The following is a 13,231-nucleotide window of genomic DNA, read 5'->3' as shown; positions in this document are numbered from 1 at the left end:
CTAGTTGAAACTTCAGCTTGCCATTTTTAACATCAATAATAGTACCTGCAGTAGCTAAAAATGGTCTACCAAGAATAATTGACATAGATACATCTTCTTCCATATCTAACACCACAAAATCCACTGGAATGATAAATTTTTGAACTTTTATCAATACATTCTCCAACACTCCCAATGGATATCTAATAGACCTGTCCGCTAGTTGCAAAGTAATATTAGTGCATTTAAACTCCTTCAAACCCAATTGTCTAGCCACTGTTAGAGGAATCAACGATACACTAGCACCAAGATAACACAATGCCTTAAAAAAATCAATGTTACCTATGGTGCATGGTATAGAGAAACTTCCTGGATCTTTCAATTTTGGTGGTAGCTTATTTTGTATAATTACACTACACTCCTCAGTTAATGCTATTGTTTCGCAGTCTTTCAACTTTCTTTTTCTAGTCATGATTTCCTTTAGAAATTTTGCATATGACGGAATCTGCAAAATAGCATCGGCAAAAGGAATGTTAATGTACAATTGTTTGAAAAGTTTAACAAAATTTTCAAAATCTCTATCAAACTTATTTGCTTTAATCTTTGTGGAAATGGAACCGCAGGAGGTATTGGAATGGTAGCGGAAGATGATGGTTGATTTTCTCTTGGTTTCTCCGGGCCATTTTCTTCCATTATCGCCTCTTGGTTCCTCTGCTTTTCTTCTTGTTTTTCATTCTCATCTTTCTCAACTTCCACCACTGGAGGATCTTCTAATTGCTTACCACTACGAAGAGTAATGGCTTTGACATGCTCCTTAGGATTTACCTCCGTTTTGCTAGGTAATTCTCCTTGATTTCGATTATTCAAAGAACTAGCAATTTGACCAATTTGGATCTCTACATTCCTGTACATTGTAGTGAGTTGGTCCAACTACCCCTCAACTCGCTCGAATCTATCCGAAGTAACCTTAGCAAGCTTTTCCACAGCGATATCCCAACCAGGTTTGGTTTCAGTTTGTTGTTGCCTTAATTGAAATTCCGGTGGACTGGCTGGCCTTGGTTGATTTCCTTGGTCCTTCCATCCAAAGTTTAGATGATTTCTCCACCCCGGATTGTAAGTATTCGAGTAGGGGTTATTTTGAGCATTACAATTGTAATTATTGACGAATTGTACCTGCTCAGAATCAACACACTTATTAGTATCATATTCACCTCCACATATAGAGCAACACGCTACATGTGCATTAGATGAACTTGGACCAACTCCACCTTGTCTACTTAGCAACTTCATCACATTATTCATTTGAACACTCAGCATATTGAGAGTGTCCATTTTTATCATACCTGCGTGACGTCTTGTATTACCTCTCTCATTGGCCCATTGGTAGTTATTTGCGGCCATTTCTTCTATCAAATTCTGAGCTTCTTGGGGTGATTTTCCCATTAAAGCTCCACCTGTAGTTGCATCGATCATAGTTTTAGTAGAAAAAACTAAACCATTATAGAAGGTTTGTATGATTAACCATTCCGGCAGTCCATGATGTGGACATTTCCGAAGCAAATCTCTAAACCTTTCCCATGCCTCATATAATGATTCATCTTCCAATTGGCTAAAACTAGTGATATCCATTCTTAGCTTAGCAGTTTTACCTGGTAAAAAATATTTATTCAAGAATGCTCTTGATAAATCATCCCATCCAGTGAAAGTATTAGGAGCATAAGAGTGTAGCCAAAGTTTGGCCTTATCTCTCAATGAAAATGGGAACAATCTTAGCCTTATAGCATCATCACTAACTCCATTCATTTTAATTATATCACAAACTTCTAAAAATGTAGCTAAGTGTGAATTAGAATCTTCTACTGCATTACCTTAAAATTGAGATTGTTGAACTATTTGGATAAGTGATGGTTCAATCTCAAAATTATTAACATTTACCGAAAACCTTGCTATGCTCGTTTGAGATTCTTGTGTTTCTGGTAAAGCAAAATCTCGTAGAACTCGCCCATTTGCTTCATTTTCTGCTATTCCTTCTTCAAATGGAAGCTCTATTAAGATTTCCTCCATTGGTTGCTAAATCTCTTGTTCCTCTTGCTGTGGTGTGTTCCTCCTTTGTCTATGTAATGTCCTCTCAATCTCTGGATCGAAAAGTGCAACTTCTCGAATGTCCAGTGCATACACTACAAATAGAAATAAGAGATATTATGCAACTTCTATTGTCAAAATTTTGATTACAATGTAGGATTAAATATAATCAGCTCAACTAAAAAAAAAATAAAGCTGTCTAAATTAATAAAAATGATTAGGCTCTAATATTGCCGCTCCCCGGTAACGGCGCCAAAAACTTGACAAAATTTTTATATCAATGCAAGTTTAAATCCTATTTTTATACCCGTTAGCTGCAAGCATACAGGCCGAAATCGTAATATAGGGTATGTATCGGATCGATCCCACGAGGAGCAATTTAAACAAGTACTAGACCCTTATTTTTCTCTATTATTTAGACTTACAATAAATTTGAGCAGAAAAAGTATATTGCTATAGACTACAAATCTGATACACAAATCTAGTTTAACAAATGCTAAATTTAAATGGATAAATTTCACTGAAGGAAGATTCTAGGGATGTAGGTTCCACTTATGGCATAAACAACACAAATGAATGGATTTACCTCTTGTTATTATTCTTGTTTAACCAGAGATTCATTTCCAAAATTACCAAGCCTCATTCTCATGATGAAATGGCCTAAAGTAGTTTAGTTTTTCCTATTTTCATGGTGAAATACTAATACTACTCTATTTTCTTTCATGAAATGCTAAGTAATCTACTTAAGTGTATCTCTATTTTCTTGAACATACAACTTAAGCTCTACTTATGTGTTTCCATTGTTACTACCAATTCTCATTGAATAATAACAACTATAAACATGCTATTGGTGATCAATCAATAACAAGTAATCACAGCTACACAAGTAGACAAGTTAATACAAGATATAACATGTGTAAATCACATTCAATTAGTATTATTTAGTCATAAGTTTCATCTACTCCCAAGATTAAGGAGTTTAGCTACTCATGAATGATTTAACAATCAAACTCATAAGTTTATTAATACAAAATATCATAAGGTACAAGTTCAAAAAAAATAAAAGAAAGTTTAGCCAATTGATGGTGAAACCCTCCAATTTCTACTATGTTTTTGTACAAGATGATTACAAGTTAAAACTCCAAAATGCTTCTATAAGAACTCTTAGTTAGAGAAAACTAGTTACAAGAGGAAAACTAGCTACGTACGGTAATCTCCGCTTCTCCCTTGTGTCTCTGCATAAAAGGTGGTAGAAAGTCTACTTCTCTCACTTCATAATTTTCTCCACTCAAATTTTGTAAAAAGGAGTCAAAGATACGATGTTTCTTTTGTCCACACTCATTTGGTCTTCTCTTTTGTTGCAGAAGCTTGTACCACCAATTTCTGTCCCTCAAAATAGCTGAAAAAGTTGTGAGAAAAGTAAAGAAAAACGGCTGTGGCACTTGCTGAGGAGAGGCACAGATCCGAGCCTTGGATCCGAGGGTGAAAAATGATCCGAGGTCAGATCTTAAGGATCCGAGATATTTCATAATGGATCCAAGGTCGGAGCGTATGACATCGGATACACTCCTCTAAAAGTACAGACGAGGGCTCGAATCCTTCTTTGCTTTCACTCGGATCCGTGCCATTAAATTTTCAGTTTTTCACTTCTTTCCTTTTTCCTTCATTTTTGCTCCTAATTTCTTGTGTACTTTATCCTCTGGACGATCCTTACATTCCCTTCATCTAGTGCATGAATTTCATATATCGATATCCTTCACAATTTCACAAAATTAATGCATTAATCCATTCATTTATCAAGTTTTGAACACTTAAACAATATTTAATCAATTATCACCAAAAGAGTTCAAATATGGCTTTAATCTTCTTAAAATATACCAAAAATTCATGTCAAAATTGTACAAAATACACGTTAAATATTCACTTATCAGTCGGCCAAAATGGCAAAGGAAAAAGGAAGGAAGAAAGAAGGCTCTTCATCTTGTTCCACTCTTGTTTCATTTCCTTTACAAATCTTCACCCAACTCACATACTACTTGGAGATTAGTTCTAGTTTGAAGAAAAACATCATCTTGTGGACTTTTTTTTGGAGAGTTTTGGTGAAAATTTCTGGTTTCATCTAAAGTTCAAGAGGTAACCTTTATCTCCTCTAAATCTTTCCATTTAATCAAAGTTTAGTGGTTAGTTTTGTATGGGTTTGAAACCCAAAACAAGAAATAAGCTAGAGGACTTGATGAATTTCATTTCTTGCTTTAATCTCTAGGTTAGTGGTATTGAGGTGGATTATAGGTAACTGTTTTGAGAATTAAAATGCTTGATTGTTGTGTTTATGTGTTATATTGTGACGACCCCACCTCCCCCTAAGGCGTACCAAAGGGTTCGGCGGACCGCCTGCCCAGCTCTCGCCAGGACTCACTCACTAGTTCACGCGAATCACGTACATACACATCCACCATGAACCATAAATAACATTCCCAATTCAAGCTTATAACATACAAGGATAGGAATCAGGGTACAAAGTCTCGATATACTCAAACTAGTTCAAAGCGTATACAATCTAAGTACAAAATAGTCCATTCGAGGAATAGCGCGAGTACAAGTCAAAATTCAAAACAAAATCAAGAGCAACTAGACTACGCTAGCCTTTACACGTCTCACGCTTCGCTCGTACCCCTGTAAGGAAAACAAACTAACGGGGTGAGCCAAACCTCAGTGAAGTTCTCAAATATCAAATTGGTCAACAAATCAGGTGATAACAAAGTAATAGTGAAATAGCGAGCAACAAGTCAAATCAGGAAAATAGTACTTCAGCTAGCCAAGTAATATCAAGTTCACATTCACATGTAAGGATACAGTAACCCATATCACGGCTCCATTCCAACTTGGTCAAGTGGTAGTTGACACTCCGCCAACTTTCAAGCCATAACAAGTCCAAAATAAAACTCCACTACACGCCAATCTCCGTCCACCAATCAACCCCCTTTCCCAGGCCCGCACGCCATACGAAACATGGGTGGTAATACTCGAGTATACCGTTTAGTCGAGAAGATAGCACTCCACTCGACATTACTAGTGACCCAGGGTTCGTTATCTAATCGACCAGGCCCTTGCCGGCTCGACTCGATTAACTAGCCACAGGGTTTCTGGAATTCCAGACAAGACATATCTCAAGTACATGTAGAGCAAGTCAAGTGTAATCAATAGCAAGAACAAGTCATATTAGGGCAAGTGCGGTAAAATACACCCTTGCCCTATCATTCATTTTCATGTAATCATACAAGTCAAGTAATGAACACATGTATCAAGTACAATCGGATATTTGGAAGCGCTCACCAAAATATAGTGCTTCAAGAATTCACGTTCAATTATACTCCAGGCTTGGAGTCCAGATCTGCGATAAAAATTCAGTTTGAGAACTTTGAAACACGAGTAGGATTCGAAACTTAAACATTTCGTTCATTAAGAATTGACCAATTGAAATTCATTTGATAGACATTTGTGAAACACTTGCTCGCTTTTCAAATCGTAAGGTTTTGTAGCATATATACTTGGAAATAACACTCGAGTTGAAAGTACAAGGAAATACAAGTTTACATTGACCCTTATGTCTTTTCCTCAAGGGTACAAGTTCGACTAGGTTTTACCATATAACCCTCGATCCAAGATAGCCAAAGTCCTAGGTGGCTCAAGTACTATTCATCTCAACTCAACCCAAGTCGCAAATGTATTTTTGTAGTCCTCGAACGTAAATTTGGGCAGCATGCCCTTTGTGTTTACCTAATTTCCAGCCATTTAGGCTTCAATTCTTACTCAATCCAACCCAACGTCATCCATAACATAATTTCAGTTCATTAGCCATTCCATAGGCTCAAAACAACACAAGAGCAAAGATTAAGCTAATATCAAGTGCGGAAATGAAACTTATCAAAAGACAGTTTTGATGGGTTTTGCGGAAATAACACATTCGAGGCTACGTTTATCGGATTGATACGAAACTTATACCATTTCGAAGCTAAGACGAAGGCCTACAGCTTTCATGAAGAGCACTCAGTCAAATTTTCAATGTAACCTGATCAAATTCCCAACTCACGTAACCTGGTTTCAACTATTCGGCTAATCAACCGCACTGCACTCAAATGACCATAACTCAGTCTACCGAGGTCCGTTTAAGACGTTCTTGGTGGCGTTACAAAACTAAGACAGGGCACTAAACTTTCATGTTTTAAAAAATGACTAAATCCGAATGGATTATAGTGAATAAACTCAATCAAAAGGACTGAACTGTCCACGCGGAACTCTGGAAAGTGAACTAGATCAGCGAGGGTATTTTCATCTTTTCACAAGCTACATTTCTCCGATTGAGTTGAAATTGTGTAAGCAGCTATAAAATACCATTCCCTACAACTTTCATGTTTTGACCTAAGGCGAATTCGGCCTCTAACATGGAGCAACAAAAACGGACAGAAAGGTGGGAAATTTTCCAGAAATCTGGAATTTTCAGTTTTCAATCCAACCTTCCTTGATTTCTTACTTCCAACCCTACCAAAGCCCTTTATATAACTTTATATACAATATATACTAGCTATTCAACAAGTTTAGGCAGAAATTTATTAAACCCTAACTTGCATATATCATCCAAAAATCATCACAACAACTTGCATATCTTGTAATCAAGCCAAAGCAGGAGCTAACTATCATCTTAAACCAAAATTTAAATGGACAACACCCATGATCAGATTTTATACCTCAAAACAAAGCTTGGAAGAGTGATACTCCACCTCCTTTGAAAATGTTTTGTTTGCCCTAGCTTCTTAAGACCACAACTAGTACTTTAATCGGTTTGGAAGTTGATTTTCCCACTTGGATAGCTGAGATCAAGAAGAAGGAAATTGTTTTCTTGCTCTCACTTTCTCTCTCTCTCTGGTCGGCCAAGGAGCTGAAAAAATGAAGAGGAAAGGTGCAAAAATTGGGTTAAGAAGGATGGTAACTCTCTTGGCCAAGAATGTCGCCACCACCACCTTTCATTTTTTTCTCTTTCTTTCCTTGCTATTTCTAGCCTCTAATTTCGGTCAAGATAGCTGGAAATTGAGAAGATATTTTGCTCAAATATCAATAAGCTTGTATGGTAAGAAAGTGGTGGTCAAATGATGCGTTCAACCGGTAGTGCGCGGGACTCGCCGATTCGCGCCGTTTTTCTTAAAAACACACGTACTAGGGTTTTTACTTCCTATTCACTAACCTTGTATTATTGCTTCTAATCACATATTATTTCTCACTTAAAAGTCATTTTTAATCACCAAATTTGATCCTTGCTCCGTACCGAAAATTCATTCGGCGAAAATCGCGAAAACCCTAATTTTGCTCCAATCTTGAATCCAAAAGTGAAACCCTACTTTCTAGGTTCATTGGCACTTATTATGGGGTGATTGAGTAGTAGGGCCATTATAAAGTGGTGTTTGTCAAAGAAAAGGGAATTTTTAAGAAAAATATAAGGAATTTGCACGGCTTCTGGCCGGATTCTCCACAAAACACTATTCACCAGAAATTTTTCCCTTTTCTTCTGCCTCGGGGCGTCACATATATGAAAGGTTTACGGTTAGAAAATGGAAAGGAAGTTGGAAAAATTTCGGTTAGTGAGCTGGCCATAACTATCCTATTGTTATCTTGCTTGTATTTCAAACTTTTGTTGGTTATTTGACTATAAGATTGATGGTTATATGTTTATATTGTGTGTACAAAATGCCTACCAAAAATCATTTGATTTGGTTACTCAAAACCAGAGTTTTCGAAAAAGAAAGAAATCTAGAAATGGTGTTTAGGACAGTCGAACAATACTACTTTGCTTGAACATATCTCTTTGTACAAAAGTCAAAATCGAGTTCTGTTTGCGGCATTTGAAACTAGACATTCATAGCTTTTCAACGGTATAAAAATCACCTACTAGTTCGAACTGAGTGAACCATAGTGATTCAACAAATTTGACTGTCCTGTTGTGACTATCTGTCAAAGAGGAATGGAAAAGCTGCATCTTGTGGCTCGATTTTCTCTCACTTGTGAACTGATTTTGGAAATGACTTTTTCTGATGAAATGTAGTATTTTGAATCTAGTTTACAATGCCATAAACCATTCTGTAAGAATCCAAGACAATCTAAGAGAGGAGTGAATTAGGTAGCATAAAAATTAGCCAAAATATGAGTCACTTTTTGAGAACTTGCTCTCTTTTTCTAAAGGACCATACAATGGAGCAATTGATGAGAAAGCACAAGTGTTTGGGAGTAAAAGAGATAAACAATTTATATTGTAAGACAGTAAGTAAAAGGATAGAATAGCAAACCAAGTTTCAAACTCCACTTGAGTTTGAAAACCACTTTATATAGCAAGTTTTTTCAAGTTGATCAACTTATATTCAATCTCTTGTGTATAAAGAATTATCACTTCCTCCTCGCCCCAAGTCACACTTGGTCAAGCAATGAAGTTTTACTATCACTCGGATAACCCTTACAAAGTTACACTATTGAAGAAATAAAAACACACTTGAAAAACTTATCGAAAGTTACACAACTAAGAGTACAAATCTTCTTTAAAGAGTATTCTCACACTTGAATCACTCAAGATCTGATGTAGTTTCAATGTGCAAAGTTCTTTTTAAGTGGTTGACTTTGTTCTATTTATAAGAGACCAAAAAATTCTTCAATTAATGTTACCAGCGGACAGAAGGCAGATGAAGAGTCAATTAGCCGTTGGTGGTGTCGGACGTCCGGTAGGCTAGTTTTCTGCGTCCGAACGCAGGTAGAGAGTTCAAGAAGTTTTCTTGAAATGTTTAAGACGTCCGGTACCTCCAGAATATGGTTCTGAAGGTATGATGCAAAACTGGATATTTTCCTTCAATTCGTTCGGATGTCCAGTGCCTCCAATGTTTTGCATCCGAAGTGTTGCAATGTTTGTCGGACGTCCGGTACTCAGGTGTTGTAAATCCGATCGTGGTCAATGAACTTAGAGGACTTGGCTTATTATCTTCGGACATCCGAGAGTGGGTACTTCATGCTTCCGAAGTTACTTAATGGTTGTCGGACAGCCGATGTAGTCTTTATGTGCGTCCGACAGCTATTTCAGCATATGTTAGTGTTTGAACCTGTTCTGCTCCAATTCTGAAAAGATCTAATCAGAGAATATTAGTAACATCCATTTGTTTTGTAATCATCAAAAGTTACGGATTGAGATAAACAATCTCCCCCTTTTTGATGATGACAAAACAATGGATGGAGTAAAAAAATTTTAGGTACAGCTCCCCCTAACTTAATGCATTCAAGGAGTATTCACAACTTCCCTTCAGAATAATGTCCACTTATGATTATTCATAACTCCCCCTCAAAATAACGTTCACTCCCGCTTAAAATGACTCCCTCTCACATATAGATTACATGTCATATCCATACCTCTCCCTTTTTGTCATCATTGAATCAACCAGTAAAATTATCCATATTACCAACAATGTGGTTGTTCATTGGCTCACCAATATTATCACTAGGTATTATCAGCAAGATAAAACACAACAACACCCATCCAAACTGAATTTAGCAACACACTAGAACAGCAACATCATCCATCCAGAACCAAAACCAAAACATTATCAACCAAAAACTAATATTTGCAGATAAACTGAAATAAGCAGCATTCAACATAAAGGATAACTAAATAGTTTTACAAACCAGTAAAGGAGTAAAATCCTTAAGACAGAGCACACCAAATATTTTTAAGTGCAAAAGATATAAACACCTATTATGAACTATTATCCTAATCATGAAGTGTAGTAACCTAGTAGTGCCTATATGGTGATTTTAGGGGATCCCGGCCTTCTTCTAGCCAAGCGAAATTGGGCAGGGTCTTCTTCCTCAGTATCTTCATTCTCATCATCATCATTCTCTTCAGTCTCTTCTTCAGTTGCCAGAGTTTTTTCCTTGTCCTGTGGTTGAGAACTGGAGGCACGGTACCCTGAGATAGTCTCAGTGATTGGCTCAATTCAAGGCTTCTTTCGGTGTGCATTTTCATTTTCTGGAGGAATGGGAGGTACAAGCAGATTCCTTTTAGCAACGAAGGTGGCTTGTTGTTCAGAAGTCATGGTCATCATCAAGCCATCTTCAAGAAGCAGGATATGTTGTTTGAGGTCATCAAACAGAGAGATGATCTCAAGGTTGGATGAAGTATGTATAGAGGTTGACCTTCTAGAATGAATGGTGAAGGGTGTCACATACATAGATGGGCAAATTATCCAATTGGCCCTTGAACTTTTTGTCTAGGTAAAAATAAACCCTTCATCTATTTTTTGCTGACTTTAAGCCCTTGAACTTGTAAAATTGATCACCCGTGACCATTTTACCCAGTTTCTCCGATTTTGCAACCGAAAGGCCAATTCACACAAATGCAAGTGTGCTTTTTCAAAGGGCATTTTTGTCCGCATATTCTAAACAAAAAGAAACAACTTCTTCTTCTTTCCTCTTTCTTCCCTCAACAAGAATGGATGTAACCCATCTCGTTTAAATCTGAGCCAGCATATACAGATTTAGATAAAAGTCATAGTAGCTAGTAATAGAATATTGTCAACCCCAAAGATCTAATGCTACCTGCACAACTAGTAAACTTAAATGAGGAAACTCATTATGGTTCATAACATCTTCTTATTTTGAGTAGTAGTAAAATAAAAGCTCGCTGGAGGAAAAGGATTTATTTTTTTTTAAGTCTCAAGAAGATTAGTGTCATTAGGTCTCCAACCCAGCACCCCTATTTAGCATTTCCTTGTACCTTAAAATCGAATCCAACCTTTGCAGTTTCAAATGCTATCTGAAATGATTTATGAAGGCATCCGCTTTCTTGTCCACATGTTCCTCCTCCCCAAACGTCAACGTTTCAGTTTCACTTGAAGACCTCCCATCTCTCTCCCTCATCATCGCCGGCCGCCGCCGATCTACCTCCTCCCGGTCCTCCAATACTGCCGCCGCCGATCTACCTCTTTCTTCATCCTTCTAGCAGGGCTACCATTCGCCCTCGGAGCTTTCACTTGCGTCTCCAACTTGCTTTTCATCATGTGATCTTCATGATGATGACTCTCCAGCAAAGCTTCTTCCTCCGCAATGTTTTTTTGCTCTTGCTATTCACATGGGTCGGATTTTTGGGTCACGCGCGAAATGGGTCAGGCTGCTCGGAGATGTAGGAAAAGAAGTTAAAGGACTTGACCCGGTCGAGAAAAGAGGGGGCTCAGACGAGCTGATTCTGGTTGGGAGGTGAGTTGGCGGCGGGGTCTGGTTTGTTGTGGGATTTTAGGCCTGGGTTAGGTTAGGTTAGATGGAGGGAAGAAGAAGGAGTTGTTCCTTTTTGCTTAGAAAATGCGGACAAAAATGCCCTTTAAAAAAGCACACTGTCGTTCGTATGAATTGGCCTTCCGGTTGCAAAATCGGAGAAACTGGCTAAAAGGGTCATAAGTGCCTAATTTTACAAGTTCGAGGGTTTAAAGTCAGTAAAAAATAGATGAGGGGTTTATTTTTACCTAGACAAAGAGTTCATGGGCCAATTGGATAATTTGCCCTATATAGATTGGTCTCGAAGAGTCCTAGGGGTTACAGGAGTTTCATGAAGATTTTTCCTTCTAGAGTCAGAGACAGTTTCTTTGTAGTACCAATGACCCTAAAAAAATTTCAAATTTTTCCTTTCAAAGTAAGTTTTTGAAAATACAGTTGATGCACTCTCTTTTGGAGATTTGCCAGTAAAGGGAATTTCAAAATGAGTAAAAATAGGAGTTAGAAATTTTTTATAGGACAGTTTCCTACGGCTGTCAGTGCTAATTTTGAACAAAAATTTACACATGACAAAACCAAAATTAATTCAGATTTTTTCAAGAAAACAGTAGAACAGATAAAGTTCCATTTTGTTTGCATCAGTTCTGTGACCATCAGTGGCCACCAATAGATTTGAAATTGTGAAGAAAAATGATCAAATTTTGAGGACTAAGATCTTCTAATCTTGCCTCAGCAGGAGTATTAAAGTGAGACTGAAAATAGTTCATCAATTTTGCAACATGAAAGTGATGGTATGCAGAGGAAAATTCTTCGTAAGAAAAGACATTTATAATTTTATCTTTAAAACCATTTTCAATTTTGGTTTCCAAAACAGAGCTGACAATTTCAGGATTCAGCTCTATGTTAACAGAATTGACACGTGAAATGAGATCAGTATGTGATTTACCCTTTCTAAGGTTTGTAAAAAATTGATAAAGCATGTCAGGATAGTAGGTGTTTAGAATGGTCAAAAGATGGGTCCATTTTTTAAATTCAAAAAGGTTGAGAACAGATTCAAGGTCAAGCTTACGGAATTCGTAGGGAATGGTAGTTCTTTGAGTGATGAAACCTTTCTGCAAGATCTATTCAAACCTCTCCCTGGCTTCATCATCAATGAACTTGGGCAGGGGAGTTGGTTCAACAGCAGTTTAGATCTTTGGTTGTTCATTTTCTGGATGCTTTCTTTTTCCACTGCGCTGAGTAGTTGGTGCAGTACCCTGGACACCAGACCTTGTCCTTGGTGACTTCCAAGTAGATGGTTCATCAATCTGCTGTTTCTCAGCATTTTTCTCTGCATCCTGCTGTTTTCCAGAGGGATCAGCAGTTTGCCTTCGCTTAGGTTGAGCAATACTCTTCCTTTTGGCAGTCCTTTTTCTTTTCTTGGGTGATTTCGTGGTAGTTACATCTACATTAGTAGGCTGCTCCAGTTCCTCTTCATTGCCACTTACTGGATGCCCTTCAGATTGATGCTCCTCCATCTGCTCATCGGATGGTTCAATAGATGGCCCTCTAGTTTGCGCATTCTACCTTTTCCTTGCAGATTGCTTTGTTTTTTCATCACAATTTCCAGTTTTCTTGTTGGGTGATTTGATGAAAGGTTCGATAACTTGAACATCTTCATCCTTCTCATCACGAAACTTGAAGGTGCGTCCAGCACTCACGGATCCTCCTCTAATTCTCACCATGATTGTAATGCAGTGTGATTTTGTTGTGTAATGTGATACAAATAAGTATCAAATGATGAGGAGTGTAGTATGAACTACAGTGGATGCACGAACTGTTCATAGAGGGAGAAATTTTTTGTGGTTAGGTTTTCGGATAAGAATTGGGATTTATAGTG

The 13,231-nt window shown here is 37.5% G+C and overlaps 1 non-coding gene across 1 annotated transcript; it reads left to right on the top strand.

Moving 5' to 3' along the window:
- Positions 1-1,510: 1,510 nt before the first annotated feature.
- On the top strand, positions 1,511-1,617 carry LOC113687509 (small nucleolar RNA R71). Its single transcript, XR_003447771.1, has one exon. It is a non-coding gene; the product is annotated as a small nucleolar RNA R71 (small nucleolar RNA).
- The last annotated feature ends 11,614 nt before the right edge of the window (positions 1,618-13,231 follow it).

Source organism: Coffea arabica, chromosome 1c (assembly GCF_036785885.1).
Source record: "Coffea arabica cultivar ET-39 chromosome 1c, Coffea Arabica ET-39 HiFi, whole genome shotgun sequence".
Classification (NCBI taxonomy): domain Eukaryota; kingdom Viridiplantae; phylum Streptophyta; class Magnoliopsida; order Gentianales; family Rubiaceae; genus Coffea; species Coffea arabica.
This window is presented reverse-complemented; position numbering and strand designations above follow the sequence as displayed.